The sequence below is a fragment of the Coregonus clupeaformis genome, chromosome 33 (genome assembly GCF_020615455.1).
Source record: "Coregonus clupeaformis isolate EN_2021a chromosome 33, ASM2061545v1, whole genome shotgun sequence".
NCBI classification, from domain to species: domain Eukaryota; kingdom Metazoa; phylum Chordata; class Actinopteri; order Salmoniformes; family Salmonidae; genus Coregonus; species Coregonus clupeaformis.
In genome coordinates this window covers 6,446,652-6,465,005 of record NC_059224.1, presented here as the reverse complement: position 1 = coordinate 6,465,005, position 18,354 = coordinate 6,446,652, and the positions used below count along the sequence as shown (strand labels likewise).

General features: G+C 44.5%; 1 protein-coding gene across 1 annotated transcript in view; it reads right to left on the bottom strand.

Moving 5' to 3' along the window:
• Window positions 1–17,139, bottom strand: part of LOC121548568 (leucine-rich repeat and fibronectin type-III domain-containing protein 2-like) — a 125,868-nt gene extending 108,729 nt beyond the window's left edge. The window contains exon 1 of the mRNA XM_041860039.2: window positions 16,649–17,139. The gene's annotated coding sequence lies outside the window, so the exon portion shown is untranslated. The remainder of the gene's footprint in view (window positions 1–16,648) is intronic.
• Between the last annotated feature and the right edge of the window lie 1,215 nt (window positions 17,140–18,354).

Genomic DNA, 18,354 nt, shown 5'->3' with positions numbered 1-18,354 from the left:
CACTACGCCGTGAAGGACTGAAATCCTGCAGCGCCCGCAAGGTCCCCCTGCTCAAGAAAGCACATATACAGGCCCGTCTGAAGTTTGCCAATGAACATCTGAATGATTCAGAGGAGAACTGGGTGAAAGTGTTGTGGTCAGATGAGACCAAAATCGAGCTCTTTGGCATCAACTCAACTCGCCGTGTTTGGAGGAGGAGGAATGCTGCCTATGACGCCAAGAACACCATCCCCACCGTCAAACATGGAGGTGGAAACATTATGCTTTGGGGGTGTTTTTCTGCTAAGGGGACAGGACAACTTCACCGCATCAAAGGGACGATGGACAGGACCATGTACCGTCAAATCTTGGGTGAGAACCTCCTTCCCTCAGCCAGGGCATTGAAAATGGGTCATGGATGGGTATTTCAGCATGACAATGACCCAAAACACATGGCCAAGGGCAACAAAGGAGTGGCTCAAGAAGAAGCACATTAAGGTCCTGGAGTGGCCTAGCCAGTCTCCAGGCCTTAATCCCATAGAAAATCTGTGGAGGGAGCTGAAGGTTCGAGTTGCCAAACGTCAGCCTCGAAACCTTAATGACTTGGAGAAGATCTGCAAAGAGGAGTGGGACAAAATCCCTCCTGAGATGTGTGCAAACCTGGTGGCCAACTACAAGAAATGTCTCTGTGATTGCCAACAAGGGTTTTGCCACCAAGTACTAAGTCATGTTTTGCAGAGGGGTCAAATTCTTATTTCCCTCATTAAAATGCAAATCAATTCATAACATTTTTGACATGCGTTTTTCTGGATTTTGTTGTTGTTATTCTGTCTCTCACTGTTCAAATAAACCTACCATTAAAATTATAGACTGATCATGGCTTTGTCAGTGGGCAAACGTACAAAATCAGCAGGGGATCAAATACTTTTTTCCCTCACTGTAGAGTTAATCACCCAGCATTCTAAAGCACTGGGGTGGCAGAGAGACAGAGAGAGAGAGAGAGAGAGAGAGAGAGAGAGAGAGAGAGAGAGAGAGAGAGAGAGAGAGAGAGAGAGAGAGAGAGAGAGAGAGAGAGAGAGAGAGAGAGAGAGAGAGAGAGAGAGAGAGAGAGAGAGAGAGAGAGAGAGAGGAGAGAGAGAGAGAGAGAGAGAGAGAGAGAGAGAGAGAGAGATACAACCCATATTTATGTTTATTTATTTTCCCATTTGTACTTTAACTATTTGCACATTGTTACAACACTGTATATATACATAATATGACATTTGAAATGTCTTTATTCTTTTGGAACTTCTGAGTGTAATGTTTACTGTTAATATTTATTGTTTATTTCACTTTTGTTTACTATCTACTTCACTTGCTTTGGCAATGTTAACACACGTTTCCCATGCCAATAAAGCCCTTAAATTGAAATTGAATTGAATTGAAATGAGACAGAGAGAGCGTTCACGTGGAGGTGTGGTCTCCTTAAGCATCTCCTTTCACATTCAGATCACAGTCACTCAGCATGCTGAGGTGTTGCAGCAAGCCAGGAAATGGCTCAAGGGGCATGGCACAGCGTGTGGCAGAGAGAGAGCGGGTCAGCTGTGGCACACTGACACGGACACAGTACCCCCACTCAGATAGGGCCCTGTGTTAATGAGAGCCTCTTGTGCAAGGATGAGTAACACTCCTCTCTTTCTTCCCCCTACTTCCTGCTCATTCCCCAGCTCTCACTCTCTGCAGCCTATGTTCTTGTTCTCATCTATTTTTTATTATTCTTTTATCTATCATTCTCTTCCTATCTCTCCTCTTCCACGCTCTCTTTTTTCATCATCTCTCTCTGTTTCTTTCTCATCATATGTTGCTCAATGTTTCACGAGTTAGGTTCTTTCTCACGTTGATGCTCTCAGTGCCTCCTCTTTATCTCACTCTGCACCTCCTTGTGGTCCTCTGTAGCTCAGCTGGTAGAGCACGGCGCTTGTAACGCCAAGGTAGTGGGTTCGATCCCCGGGACCACCCATACACAAAAAAAAAAGAATGTATGCACGCATGACTGTAAGTCGCTTTGGATAAAAGCGTCTGCTAAATGGCATATTTATTTATTTTGTTTGCTCTCTTTGCAGTGTGTCTCTTTCTCTCTTTCTCTCTCTGTGTCAGTCAGTCTGTCTGTCCCTCCCTCTATTCTTTAAGCCTTGGGTGTCTGTCTATCTCTGCACGGGCATATAGAGCTCATAAATGAGCAGGGTCATTGAGCGGCTGAGGTCTGGCCCTCGTTGCGAAATGAATCTTTCGAAAATTACACAATGGCCAACTGAAGCTCGCCGTAAATCTGTGGCTTAGACTTGTTTAATTTCAGGGAAGAGCTGACACAGGGCTTCTTCTCTGGCAGCTAAGAGAGACACACAGCTCAATTTCTCTATTTTTATGTTTTTACCATCGCCGGCCATCTTAAGTGTCCCACCAGAGCTAACAAGAGAGACAAATACCTCAGGTTACAACTCTGATATGCAAAACGTGAATCATATTTAGAGAATATGTAGGCAGCAGTTTACTTGAAATATTATTGCGTTAAGTGTGCACTGTGTGTCTATGTCTCTCAAATGTTCCAAGCTATTTCAGGCATGTACAGACATATTTCAATTTAACAGATAACAATTGAAAAGTACCTGTACTACGTCTCTGAAGAATTTCTGACATTGTTTGAAATCAATTTCCAGAGACACTCAGTGCTTCTGATGCAGAGAAGTAATTTATATAGCCTGGTGTGTAAACGGTGTGATGGAATGTGTGCTGCTAAAAGAAAGCAGCACTACATACACTGGAGGACTGAGAGGCTTCACAAAGCAAATATTATATCTTAATCAATTACCAAGACAGGCAATGCAGGCTGCCAGGCCTGTATCATACAGCCACACATTTTCCCTGACAAAACAACTAAAGAGGACCAGAGAAGATATGTCTGGGTATATTGTTCAGTTTATAATCCTGTTGGTTTCTAACTCGTTAAGTGCTGACCTGTCAGTGACAGGATTGGATAGTCCATAGGAGAGAGGGATCAGAGAATCAGGAATAACTAAATACATGAGCAGTGGATTTGGCTTTGGGCCCACTTTGGCTTTGCACAGACAGGCTTGAGAGTGAGAGTGAATTTATGACGTTTTGTCCTATTTTGCTTTGATTGGCTGCAATTTAACTAAGACTACATACCACAATGACAAATCCATACACTATTTATAAATGGCCCAAAAAATTCTGATTCCCAACAACCAATTTTTGTCCAGTGAATGATCCACCCTAATCTTTAGGAACCGACCCAAATCAAAGTACCTAATCACAGTGCATTCTTCAAATATGTCGATGGAGGGGTTAGCCGTACCCGCCACAACAAACCATTTGGGACCGGTTCTTTTGCAATAAAACTTGCCCTTTGTTTATCAGTTCAATAGATCTGTGTTTACCTCCACAACTGAGCAAAAATTGACAACATGACTAAGCTGGGCATAGGTCTGTTTGGGTAAGTGGCACGCATTACTGCCAGCTGAACCCTCACCAGAAGGCTCATTACTTTCACCTCTGTGTGACTCAGAGGAAGTCGCAGTACTTCCTACTTCCACCCTGAGGGACAAGCCAAACCTAGCTTGGTCCCAGATTTGTTTCTGATGCAAACACGTGATATTGACCATAGGATTTGACACGACTGATCTGGGACCAGTCTAAACTACTCTTCTGTCCCTTTTGATAGAACACCGTGTTCCACCCATGCATGTTTTGTTCACTGGGTGATTAAAAAAATGGAGGGGCTGTCAGGCGTGACCATTTAATCCCAGCTTTAGGGATGCTGCTGGTCCAAGGACAGAATCAATGGCTGATGAGGGGACATTGCAGTGGTTGTAACAACAAATGAGACTTGCTGCTGTCTTGTCTTGACTTGTCTTGTCTTGACTTGTCTTGTCTTGTCTGACATCAGGAATAAGACAGGCAGGGAGTCCAGGCTAGGCCTATATAGTTGAGTGCAGTGCATGTCTGTGCTGTGCAGAGGAGCTTTCATCTCTTGAGCCTTTTAGTCCTTTTAGCCTAATGCCTTTGGTGCTCTGACTGACACTCAGGCTAGCAGCCTCCACTGGCAGGCAAAAGTGAGGGCACTCAGATCACCAGAAGACAGCATCAACCAACACTCAACCCAGGGATAAGACTGAACACATCCTACCGATAATATTCATCTTAACAGCATGAAACACTTCAGAGAGTTAAAATGAAGTGAGGATTTAATTTCTACACTATGGCTAATGTGCACCATGGCAAATCAATGATGCCTAACAACATACAATACAAGCACCGTGTATCACAGGAGGTTGGTGGCACCTTAGTTGGGGAGGACGGGCTCATGGTAATGGCTGGAGCGTTATAGGTGGAATGGTATCAAATACATCAAACACATGATTTCCATGTTTGATGCCGTTCCATTTGCTCCGTTCCAGCCATTATTATGAGCCTCCACTGCCATGCATGGATATGAAAGGATCTGTAAGGTGGCTCAATAAACATTGGGCGATGTTGTCGCTCTCTTTTGAAATAGACGCCAAGTTGCTGAAGGAGATGGATGACATGAATATTAAGCCAGTTGTTGGTTGCTATAAGATGGCACCACTGTTTGTTATTTGTGGAAGCTTTGCTATAACGGTAACACTTCAAATCAAATAAAATCAAATTGTATTGGTCACATACACATATTTAGTAGATGTTATTGCGGGTGCAGCGAAATGCTTGTGCTCCTAGTGCCAACAGTGCAGTAGTATCTAACAATACACAACAATACACACAAATCTAAAAGTAAAATAATGGCATTAAGAAATATACAAATATTAGGACGAGCAATGTCGGAGTGGCTTCTAGCTTTAAGCTCTTTATTGGAAGGGAATGTACATAAGGAATTCATAACACCCTTTATGGAACCAGTTATGACACTTTTATGGAACCAGGTATGACACCTTTATGGAACCAGGTATGACACCTTTATGGAACCAGTTATGACACCTTGGTTTCCTGAGTGGCACAGTGGTCTAAGGCACTGCATCGCAGTGCTAGCTGTGCCACTAGAGATCCTGGTTTGAATCCAGGCTCTGTCGTAGCCGGCCGCGACCGGGAGACCCATGGGGTGGCGCATAATTGGCCCTGCGTCGTCCAGGGTAGGGGAGGGAATGGCCGGCAGGGATGTAGATTGGTTGGTAGAGCATGGCGTTTGCAACGCCAGGGTTGTGGATTCAATTCCCACGGGGGGCCAGTATGAAAAATAAAATAATGTATGCACTCACTAACTGTAAGTCGCTCTGGATAAGAGCGTCTGCTAAATGACTAAAATGTAAATGTTTATGGAACCAGTTATGACACCTTTATGGAACCAGTTATGACACCTTTATGGAACCAGTTATGACACCTTTATGGAACCAGTTATGACACCTTTATGGAACCAGTTATGACACCTTTATTGAACCAGTTATGACAGCTTTATGGAACCAGTTATGTCACCTTTATGGAACCAGTTATAACACCTTTATGGAACCAGTTATGACAGCTTTATGGAACCAGTTATGACACCTTTATGGACCAAGTTATGACACCTTTATGGAACCAGTTATGACAGCTTTATGGGTGTTGCAGTATCAAAGGTGTTATAAATGCTTCATGTACAGTATACAGTATACAGTAGGAGATGTTGACACCTTTGAGGAAAGAGTTAACTCTCTATAGCCTCATTGCCAAAGTCCTGAAGTATCTCTTTAAGACTGTAAAGCTATTTTCATGGTTTTAGTGCTCAGCACAGCAAGCAGTCTTTATATGTCCCACGGCGATGCTGTTGTTTCCTTATGCTGACGGGTGTGTAAAATTCTCTGAAAATATATTTGGCAAAACAAAGTGTCAATAACCTCTTTCTCTGGCAGGTCAAGAGTCTGCCAGTCAGGAGTGCAAGATGGGTGGGAGGGGAGAGGAGGAGAGGGGATGGAGGGAGAGCGTAGCGAGGCAGAGAGGGCAAGCTGGGTGGGAGGGGAGAGGATGGAGGGAGAGCAGAGAGGGCAAGCTTAGTGAGAGAGGAAGAAAACACCAGCGAGGCAGAGAGGTGATACAACCAGGAGTAATATGAAGAGGAGGATGAAGAGATAGAGAGATGTCACCTCCCAATCCCCTACACAAACACACACTGTGCGTCCTGTGTAGTGTGCAGGCAGCTAAGAATGGGGCTTAGTGTGCGTCAGTCAGAAGAATGGTGACATATGTGCCATTATTTATAGCCAGCAGATCCTCTGAGAGGCCCAGCCCAGGGGCTGCTTAGAGAGGTATTATTACAATGAGCCCAAAGGCCTGCGCCAGAGCACCATCCAACCCAACCCGCAAAACTTTTCATATTAAATAAACCAATAATGATATATGTGTTGTTCCTGCACAAGGAATCAAGCATCCTCACGAGAGTGATTTTAATGTTGTCATTAGAATACAATCATAAGAATAAGTGTATATTTACAGAGCTGTTGTATTTAAGGTGTATGTACAGGGGCTCCCAGTATACAGATTGGGAGAAGGGGGAGGGATTAATTTGAAAAACATAAACATAGTGACATACATTTACCAATACAGATGTTGTGCAATAAAAAGCAATCAGCTTCCTTGTAAAATGGCGGAATTAAGCTCTGGTCTCTTTGTCTGTTAACCACTCCACCACCTCTACATCCTTGAGATTTGAGCTGTGGTCTACATGCAGCCGTGTCACCTGTGACACTCTGGCTCTAGGACTTTTGTATGTGAGCTAGAGTGTATGTTGTTTTGTTGGGGATTTGGGTGTTTTTCTATGTTGGTAGTTCTGTCGGGTGTATTTCTATGTTTGCAGGTCTGTGGGTTGTTTTTCTAGGTGGTTGTATGTTGTAGTCAATGACTCCCAATCGGAGGTAACGAGTGTCAGCTGTCGGCTCGTTATCTCTGATTGGGAGCCATATTTAAACTGTCAGTTTTCACCTTTGTTTTGTGGGTTATTGTTCCTGTTCCAGTGTTGTATGTTCTGTCGGTGTCACAGAGGACTTCACGTATCGTCATTTGTTGTTTTTCGTGGTTGCTTTAATTAAATAAAGTCATCATGTTCACTCCACGCGCTGCGTATTGGTCCGCTCCTTCAGACGATCGTGACAGAATAACCCACCAAAAAAGGACCAAGCAGCGCGTCCAGGAGCAAAGGGTCTGGACATGGGAGGAACTGTTGGACGGTAAAGGGTCCTGGACGTGGGAAGAAATCCTGGACGGCATGGATCGCCGTCCATGGAGCCGAAACAGAGGAGAGGCGACGGAGAGAGGAGCAACGGCGTCGGCAGAGCCAACGTCGGAAGGACGAGAGGCAACCCCAAGAAATTTTTGGGGGGCACATGGCTTGGGCGACGGAGCAGCAGGAGGCTGCCACAAGGCAGAGTCAGAGGGCTGCCAGGTTAAGGGGGGCTGACGGAGGCAGAGAAGGGACGGATTCAGTGGGCTACCAGGTCAAGGGGGCTACTGGGTAAAGCAGGGAAGGAAGGTGTTGAGGCACGGCGTGAGGTACTGGGGTGTGTAACCAGTTCGGTCCGGCCCGTTCCTAGTCCCGAGGTGCAGCCAGTAGTGTGTGTTCCCCGTGACGGTGCGGCCTGTTCCGGTCCCTCGCACTAAGTGTAAGGTGCGCGTCGCCAGCCCGGTTCGGCCTGTTCCTGCCATACGCACCAAGTATGCGGTGCGCGTCGCCAGCTCAGCCCGGCCTGTTCCTACTCCACGCACCAGGGATACGGTGCGCTTCGCCAGCCCAGCCCGGCCTGTTCCTACTCCACGCACCAGGGATACGGTGCGCCGCCAGCCCAGCCCGGCCTGTTCCTACTCCACGCACCAGGGATACGGTGCGCTTCGCCAGCCCGGCCCGGCCTGTTCCGGCCACTCGCACCAGGGATACGGTGCGCGTCGCCAGCCCCGCCCGGCCTGTTCCTGCTCTCCGCACTAGGCGTGAGGTGAGTCCCCAGGGTCCAGCATGCCCTGTTCCGGCTCCCCGCACTAGGCGTTATGGGAGTCCCCAGGGTCCAGCATGCCCTGTTCCGACTCCCCGCACTAGCCCTGAGATGCGTGTCCTCAGCCCGGTACCTCCAGTTCCGGCACCACGCATCAGGCCTACGGTGCGTCCCCAGGGCCAAGCATGCCCTGTTGCTGCTTCCCCGCACTAGCCCTGAGATGCGTGTCCTCAGCCCGGTACCTCCAGTTCCGGCACCACGCATCAGGCCTACGGTGCGTCCCCAGGGTCCAGCATGCCCTGTTGCTTCTCCCCGCACTAGCCCTGAGATGCGTGTCCTCAGCCCGGTACCTCCTGTTCCGGCACCATGCACCAGGCCTACGATGCGCCTCAGACGGCCAGAGTCTGCCATCTGCCCAACGGGGGCCTGAACTGCCCGTCTGCCCTAAGCCTGCAAAGCCGCCCGTCTGCCATGAGCCATCAGAGCCGTCCCGCCAGACCGGAGCCGCTAGAGCCTTCCGTCAGACAGGATCAGCCAGAGCCTTCCGCCAGACAGGATCAGCCAGAGCCTTCTGCCAGACAGGATCAGCCAGAGCCTTCTGCCAGACAGGATCAGCCAGAGCCTTCTGCCAGACAGGATCAGCCAGAGCCTTCCGCCAGACAGGATCAGCCAGATCCGTCAGTCGGCCATGAGCAGCCAGATCCGTCAGCCAGCCATGAGCAGCCAGATCCGTCAGCCAGCCACGAGCAGCCAGATCCGTCAGCCAGCCATGAGCAGCCAGATCCGTCAGCCAGCCATGAGCAGCCAGATCCGTCAGCCAGCCATGAGCAGCCAGATCCGTCAGCCAGCCATGAGCAGCCAGATCCGTCAGCCAGCCATGAGCAGCCAGATCCGTCAGTCAGCCATGAGCAGCCAGATCCGTCAGCCAGCCATGAGCCGTCCAGCCAGGATCCGCCAGAGCCGTCCAGCCGGGGATCCGCCAGAGCCGTCCAGCCAGGATCCGCCAGCCAGCCAGGATCCGCCAGAGCCAGCCAGCCAGGATCCGCCATTTAGTCAGGTGCTGCCCCTTAGCTCGGTGTTGCTCCTTATCCTGGTGCTGTCCCTTATCCTGGTGCTGTCCCTTAGCCTGGTACTGCCCCCTTAGTCCGGTACTGCCCTTTAGTCCGGTACTGCCCCGTAGTCCGGTGCTGCCCCTTAGTCCGGTGCTGCCCCTTGGCCCGGTGCTGCCCCTTGTCCGGTACTGCCCCGTAGTCCGGTGCTGCCCTCTTAGCCCGGTGCTGCCCCTTGTTCCGGTGCTGCCCCTTATACCGGTGCTGCCCCCTTATCCCGGTGCTGCCCCTTAGGCCGATGCTGCCCCTTAGTCCGGTGTTGCCCCTTAGTCCAGGTGGGGTTAGTTGGAGGGTGGTCATTGGGAGGAGGCTACCGAAGCAGGTTGTGACTGTGGTGGGGTGGGGATCACGACCGGGGCCAGAGCCGCCACCGTGGACAGACGCCCACCCAGACCCTCCCCTAGTCCTGATGTTGGTGCGCCCGGAGTTCGCACCTTTAGGGGGGTACTGTGACACTCTGGCTCTAGGACTTTTGTATGTGAGCTAGAGTGTATGTTGTTTTGTTGGGGATTTGGGTGTTTTTCTATGTTGGTAGTTCTGTCGGGTGTATTTCTATGTTTGCAGGTCTGTGGGTTGTTTTTCTAGGTGGTTGTATGTTGTAGTCAATGACTCCCAATCGGAGGTAACGAGTGTCAGCTGTCGGCTCGTTATCTCTGATTGGGAGCCATATTTAAACTGTCAGTTTTCACCTTTGTTTTGTGGGTTATTGTTCCTGTTCCAGTGTTGTATGTTCTGTCGGTGTCACAGAGGACTTCACGTATCGTCATTTGTTGTTTTTCGTGGTTGCTTTAATTAAATAAAGTCATCATGTTCACTCCACGCGCTGCGTATTGGTCCGCTCCTTCAGACGATCGTGACATCACCATGGCGTTGGAGTGTGCTCGTGGGAGGTATAGTGTGAAATAGGGCTGGGCGGTATACCGAGGAATATGCAAAGCCTGAATATGTTAGCTACATGAAGTAGCTAAGAGAATACATTCAATGTAGCCAAAAATTATAAATTGATGAAAATGCAGAAAATGATTTTTGGTTGAAGTTGAATTGAACAGTATAAAACAATCAGAATGGAGAAAGCCCCATTGAAATCACTTAGAATGTATATGTTGCCACCCTAGGGTCACGCACTACTCATAAAGTAAATTTAGAACTTGTGTTATTCAAAAACATAATATACCATCATACCGTCCAATTTTTTGTTATACTGTGATATTATATTTGGCTATATCGCCCAGCCGTAGTGTGAAATGGTTAATAGTAAGTCAATTAGGGGCATGTCTCTAATCCCTGTGGGGCAAAGGCCATCTCTTAAACAGCAGACAATGGGCTTAGCAGTGAGCCCTACAGCTAGGATCCCTTCCCTCTGCATGGCCTGCCTGCTGTGACGTGGTAGTGAGCCCTAGCCATGACCAGCTAGCTCCACCACAGAGGGAGTTAAGTGGTCCTGACTGCACAGCACAGGTATTAGGGTTAGCCTATTGTTGGCGGTGCCTCTGTAAACCACTTCACACAGACTGACCGCTGTGGACTGACTTCACACGCAGCTCTGGCAGGACTGAGGATCTAGGAGCAGTTTTAGAACTATCTTAGAACTAGCACTGTAGATTTGGACAACATGTTATTCACACATTCTTGAACTTGTGACTGCATGGCATGGAAATACTGGGAAAGTCAACGTCTTAACCTCTTAATGATCTGACCCTTTTTTTCAATTTTTGCCTAAAATGACATACGCAAATCTAATTGCCTGTAGCTCAGGACCTGAAGCAAGGATATGCATATTCTTGATACCATTTAAAAGGAAACACTGTGAAGTTTGTAGAAATGTGAAATTAATGTAGGAGAATATAACACATTAGATCTGGTAAAAAATAATACAAACAAAAAAACATGTGTTTTCTATTAATTTTTTTGTTCCATCATATACCACAATATAATATTGCAGTATAGGCGCAATGTAGATTTTGGCCACTAGATGGCAGCAGTGTGTGTGCAAAGTTGATCCAGTGAAGCGTTGCAATACTGGACTATTTTGTTTCAAGTCTGGCCAAATGTGCCGAAATGGTCAATTGATACATTTTCAAGTACATAACTATAGAGAACATACAACAATGATATGGTAATACAAAATGTAAGTTTACACACTCCCAGGAATGTCATACATGATGGATCATTAGCTTATACACTAACTTTCACACATCTAGATGGCCGGGCGGGGTGGGTGTGGAGCCAGAGACAGCAGGGGTTCAAACTGTAGAACCCAGTTCCTACATTTGAATATAAAAATTGATTTTATCAAACAAAACTATGGTACATTTTATCTCTGGGACACTTAGGATCACAAATCAGAACAAGATTACTGAATGTAAGTACATTATTTACCTTCAGAGGTGAATGTATCAAATCAGTTGCCGTAAAAATTTTTTTGTTGTGCACTCTCCTCAAAAAATAGCATGGTATTTTTTTCACTGTAATAGCTACTGTAAATTGGACAGTGCAGTTAGATTAACAATAATTTAAGCTTTCTGCCCATATAAGACATGTCTATGTCCTGGAAAGTTTGCTGTTACTTACAACAGTCATGCTAATCACATTAGCGCACGTTAGCTCAACCGATCCTGTAGAGGTTAACTAGAAACTTTATGGTAAAAAAAAAAAAAAACAGTACTGCACCTCACTTGGTTGCCAAGCCAAAATACATATTTCATTGCCGCCTATTCAAGAGTATGCACATCTGGAGAACACAATGTCATCTCTCTGAAGCAACACTACTACTGCATTTCTGTTGTAGACATACAGCAATTGAGGGGGAGAAAAAGCCAGGGCATGGCTTGAACCAACGACCCTGTTGTTAGACAGGGCAAGCACACTGTAGAATAATAGTGAAGACATCAAAACGATGAAATAACACATATGGAATCATTGCCATAATATGGACTTGCCATAATATTGACTTGGTCTTTTACCAAATAGGGCTATCTTCTGTATACCACCCCTATCTTGTCACAACACAACTGATTGGCTCAAACGCATTAAGAAGGAAAGAAATTCCACAAATTAACTTTGAACAAGGCACACCTGTTAATTGAAATGCATTCCAGGTGACTACCTCATGAAGCTGGTTGAGAGAATGCCAAGATTGTGCAAAGCTGTCATCAAGGCAAAGGGTGGCTAGGTTGAAGAATCTTTTTTGGTTACTACATGATTCCATGTGTTATTTAATAGTTTTGATGTCTTCACTATTATTATACAATGTAGAAAATAGTACAAATAAAGAAAAACCTTTGAATGAGTAGATGTGTCCAAACTTTTGACTGGTACTGTAGCTAGTTGCCAATCTTCTTTAAAAACCGCATTACATTTATCCAAACTGCACAAATTGAGACCTTGTGACTATAAGGTTCTATCTGACATTTTGGTCAAAAATGAGTTAGCCACATAGAGCATTGCTCTTTAGGGGGTCCTTCACGTGAGATATGTCAGATTTGTGAAAAAGTCCCAAAAATTTGTGGGGAAAATGGAAAGTTCTATCTGCGCAAACATCACACAATGCTGGGTTGTCAATCAAAAGTAATTGTAAGTAAGGTGATATACTTATTGAGTCATGAAAGAGGAAGACATCACAAAACAGTTCTGAGATCTGGAACTTGAAAAATACTAATTATCTCAAAACCATACATTTTGCATATAGAACCTTATTGTCCCAAATCCTTGATTATTCATATCATAGGTTCTGGTCCTGTTTTGCAATTACTTAGATGTTTTTCACCACTTTTTCAGAAGAATGGCCATCACTTAAGCTCTTTATGGTAAAAACAAATGAATACTGGTGCCTCACAGCCTTTTACACTCGTACCCGTATTCGGGTTGAAAATGGCAGATTTGGGCACTGATAAACGCCTAAATTGGCACGCAGTGGCTGTACAGTAACATGCTATACATGACATCAGAGCTCTGGCGCTGCGCTTCACAGCGCTGTATGGGTTTTGACTGACAGACATTATGAACTTGAGCACTGCACGTGACAAGAAGTTGCCCCCCATCCCTCCCAGTAATTGGGCAACTAGACAAAAAATGTTTTGTCTGAGTGAGAGAAAAGCTGTAAATTAAGAGGACTCTATGTACAGTTGAAGTCAGAAGTTTACATACACCTTAGCCAAATACATTTAAACTCAGTTTTTCACAATTCCTGACATTTAATCCTAGTAAAAACTCCCTGTCTTAGGTCAGTTAGGATCACCACTTTATTTTAAGAATGTGAAATGTCTGAATAATAGTAGAGAGAATGATTTATTTCAGCTTTTATTTATTTCATCACATTCCCAGTGGGTCAGAAGTTTACATACACTCAATTAGTATTTGGTAGCATTGCCTTTAAATTGTTTAATTTGGGTCAAACGTTTCGGGTAGCCTTCCACAAGCTTCCCACAATAAGTTGGGTGAATTTTGGCACATTCCTCCTGACAGAGCTCGTGTAACTGAGTCAGGTTTGTAGGCCTCCTTGCTCGCAAATGCTTTTTCAGTTCTGCCCACAAATGTTCTATAGGATTGAGGTCAGGGCTTTGTGATGGCCACTCCAATACCTTGTCTTTGTTGTCCTTAAGCCATTTTGCCACAACTTTGGAAGTATGCTTGGGGTCATTGTCCATTTGGAAGACCCATTTGCGACCAAGCTTTAACTTCCTGACTGATGTCTTGAGATGTTGCTTCAATATAGCCACATAATTTTCCTTCCTCATAATGCCATCTATTTTGTGAAGTGCACCAGTCCCTCCTGATTTGAACTTTTCGCACCAAAGTACGTTCATCTCTAGGAGACAGAACGAGTCTCCTTCCTGAGCGGTATGATGGCTGCGTGGTCCCATGGTGTTTATACTTGCGTACTATTGTTTGTACAGATTAACATGGTACCTTCAGGCATTTGGACATTTCTCCCAAGGATTAACCAGATTTATGGAGGTCTACAATTATTATTTTTTTGGCTGATTTCTTTTGATTTTCCCATGATGTCAAGCAAAGAGGCACTGAGTTTGAAGGTAGGCCTTGAAATACATCCACCGGTACACCTCCAATTGACTCAAATGATGTCAATTAGCCTATCAGAAGCTTCTAAAGCCATGACATCATTTTCTGGAATTTTCCAAGCTGTTTAAAGGCACAGTCAACTTAGTGTATGTAAACTTCTGACCCACTGGAATTGTGATACAGTGAATTATAAGTGAAATAATCTGTCTGTAAACAATTGTTGGAAAAATGACGTGTCATGCACCAAGTAGATGTCCTAACCGACTTGTCAAAACTATAGTTTGTTAACAAGAAATTTGTGGAGTGGTTGATAAACGAGTTTTATTGACTCCAACCTAAGTGTATGTATTTTGAAAGATTATAATAAATACTGCTTTGATGTCATACAAGCAAGCCAAACACCCGTGAGTCCAAATGTGCACTTCACATTTCCATATCATAAAACTCATGTCAACGTTTATGATCACTATGTTTAATGTACAGTTACAGGATGACATGGCGTCATACCCTGGGTTGTTCTGAACTGAATGAGCCCGTGTTTGTCTATTGTGAAGAAAATTAACTGCGGCACATGCACCTGAATACACTCATGACTCCTTTCTATGTGCACCAAAAATACGATCTGTTTATCTGAATTGCCTTCTGTAAGAAACCTGTAAGAAACCCTTCAATGTAGCCATGTCCATATAGGGCCAATTCCCACGAGTGTAAAGGGTTAAGGCCCATTGGAGAGGTATTGCTGTTTTTGTCTTGTTCTATATCAATATGAAAACCTCCATGGAATGATTATTTCACAAAAATTACAAACATACCACATTTTATTGATAACTAACAAAGTAGTTTACTGACTTTGGGTGTCAGGGACGAGAAAAACATATCAGTTTACTTATCCAGAGCTAAGGTTTAGCAATGTTACTAGTTCTCCATAGGCTATAGTGTATTTGTCATTTTAGTGAACTAGCGCTTTAACAAATGTGTGATGAACATTAACAATATATTTGATGATGGGATTAGAAATAAGAAAGGGTTTTCTATTTATTTAATCATTAAATATCTGTACTTTTCTATTGAAATGTAAATAATTGTAACATTCTGTGCCAGCTAGAACCTTATGGCTGAACCCAGATTGACATTTCAAAACCATAAGGTTCTATCTGTGTTTGCACCCCACTAAAAGAACGGATTTACAAATGTCTCAGGATTTTGATTCTATGCACTTTGGGTACCTTTAAGGTGAGGACTTTAATGGGTTTTGAAAGAAGAATTCACTACAAAACAGTTCTTAGTTCTTGGATGTGAAAACTTTGATGCTCAATATCTAAGAACTTTGATTTGTGCAAATAGAACATTATAGTCCCAAGGTCACAAAATTATTTTACATGCACTTGCTTCAAATGAAACAAAATGAATGTGACATAAATACCCAACACATGTTCAGTGTTTCTTTTCAATAGTGCTCTCTCTATCCACACCTCTAAATGGAACCCATCCTTTTCACCATATGACCCCACACTTTGGATAAGAATACTTATTTTCCCAGCAGTAGCTCAATTCATATTATGTGTAGTGGCCTGGGGATTCGTTTTCAAGAACTACTGAATACTGCAAGTACCCTAAACACCGCATCCAGTAGTGTTGCTTTCCCAAGTTGGCTACATCCTATGTAATAGGATGGATGAATGGTAAGCAGAAATTCCAGCCATGCAAGCAATTCCTTTTCCAGAGCGCCTTACAGGAGCAATTAGAGTTAAGCGCCTTGCTCAAGGACACATCGACAGAGCCTTGTCTGCTCGGGGACTCAAACCAGCAACCTTTGAGTTAGTAGATCAACGCTCTAACCACTAGGCTACCTGCCGCCTGAATATGCATGTAGTGTACTGACAGGGACAGCAGAGTGTAAAATTGGTGCAGGTTAATATCACAGATGGCTCCAAAGTATTTTAAATGTGCCCAGATAATCAATAACATGCGCATTCATGTATAGGCTACATTCATGTATAGGCTACATTTTCGTTAATCATGCAATAACAGCCATGTATCTGCATTGGGGTCATGCTAATAGAATAATCATGTCCAATTTGATTCCACAATCACATGTCCCATTAAAAGCCTAGCTATACATTTACCTTTACATCTCAATTAAATAATTGAAAAGCTGAATGCATATCGTTATCTCACAGTCATGTTTGATCATGATTGCTGAATCTCAATGAATGTTTCTTGATATAGGCTTCAGTAGCCTATCCATGACACATGCACGCACAGCCTGGTATCAAATGCGACTAGGGTGGCGGCGCGAGGGAAGAATAACAGAATGCAGCAGTATTCTAAACAACAACACGAGTAATTCCATCTAACATCAAGACCAACTTGAAATATAGGCCTACACGTATTTTGGCACCAACTATACATAGTAATGCATTTCTTACAATGAATAAGGGCATGAGAAAGTACGTTTAGACAAATTACCTGACTTTTCAATGTGTTATTCTAACGACTTGATAATCGTGAAACCTCATTACCATAAAACGGCAGTGCTTGTGCCTTTCTTACCGTTCATGGCAGGCGTTTTTCCATCGTGTATTCTACCAAGAAGATTTCGCATCCTCGGCGTCCTTACTTTCACTTCACTATTATTCCAAAATCGTTTTGAATTTCCAATATACTAGCGCAATCCCGACCAACCCTTATCACCGGCTCGCTCTGTGGATAGTGCGCGTTCCATAGCGACCTACTCAGTGCGAAACAACCGCTCCAGTCTCTCAGCGAAGTACTTCAGCAGTTTGAAAGACCGTCACTACATTGGCGCAGCGATACTGGTCAAATGTGTATCGAGTTAATTCAATGAAAATCAAATGCTCACTCGATTTTCATGATGTATCGTAATTCGTCTTCATGGGAAACAATTCCCATTCTTCCTTAGGCTACTTAAATATATGATTAAAAACGCAATACTGTTCAATACAGAATGGAGGCGATTTTTTGCAGTAACATTATAGCTATCCCAGATACATTTGCACTCTGAACAAAACCTTGTAGAAAAGAGTAGACTATATCCTCTGACCGCAACAATCACACGAGGTGCACGGCGGCTCAGAGGGGTTGACGCTGAGCAGACCGATAATTGGGTCTATAGGCACACATTCAGATGAGGATGCCAAATGCCTGGGTTGAAATATGTCACATCTGGATTCATAGTTAAAACATTAGTCCTAGATATTAAAATATAACGAGATTTACGTGACACAAGAGTGAACATGCGTGCATTTAAAAGCCAGATACAAAGTCATTTCCGTTGCCTTGACCACTTGCCGAAAGTCTTACTCAGAGTCTTATCATATTTATCATGCCACTTTCTTTATTTGTGGCTGGTTTGATGTCTTCAATTAGCCCAGTTAAGTTTAGATCCCCTCAATAATACTGATGTTCTCTCATATAGTGTATATGCATGGGTTGTGCATTATTACGCACACATGAGCGAGTTTCCAATTGTGTGGCCATCTACAGTGCATTCGGAAAGTATTCAGACCCCTTGACTTTTTCCACATTTTGTTACTTTATAGCCTTATTCTAAAATTGAGTAAATGGTTCCCCCCCCATCAATCTACACCAAATACCCCATAATGACAAAGCAAAAACAGGTTTTTAGATTTTTTGCCATTCTATAAAAATAAAAAAACGGAAATATGACATTTACATAAGTATTCAGACCCTTTACTCAGTACTTTGTTGAAGCACCTTTGGCAGCAATTACAGCCTCGAGTCTTCTTGGGTATGACGCTACAAGCTTGGCACACCTGTATTTGGGGAGTTTCTCCCATTCTTCTCTGCAGATCCTCTCAAGCTCTGTCAGGTTGGATGGGGAGCGTTGCTGCACAGCTATTTTCAGGTCTCTCCAGAGATGTTCCATTGGATTCAAGTCCGGGCTCTGGCTGGGCAACTCAAGGACATTCAGAGACTTGCCCGAAGCCACTCCTGCGTTGGCTTGGCTGTGTGCTTAGGGTCATTGTCCTGTTGGAAGGTGAATCTTTGCCCCAGTCTGAGGTCCTGAGTGCTCTGGAGCAGGTTTTCATCAAGGATCTCTCTGTACTTTGCTCTGTTCATCTTTCCCTCGATCTTGACTAGTCTCCCAGTCCCTACCGCTGAAAAACATCCCTATATCATGATACTGCCACCACCATGCTTCACCGTAGGGATGATCACAGGTTTCCTCCAGACGTGATGCTTGGCATTGAGGCCAAAGAGTTCAATCTTGGTTT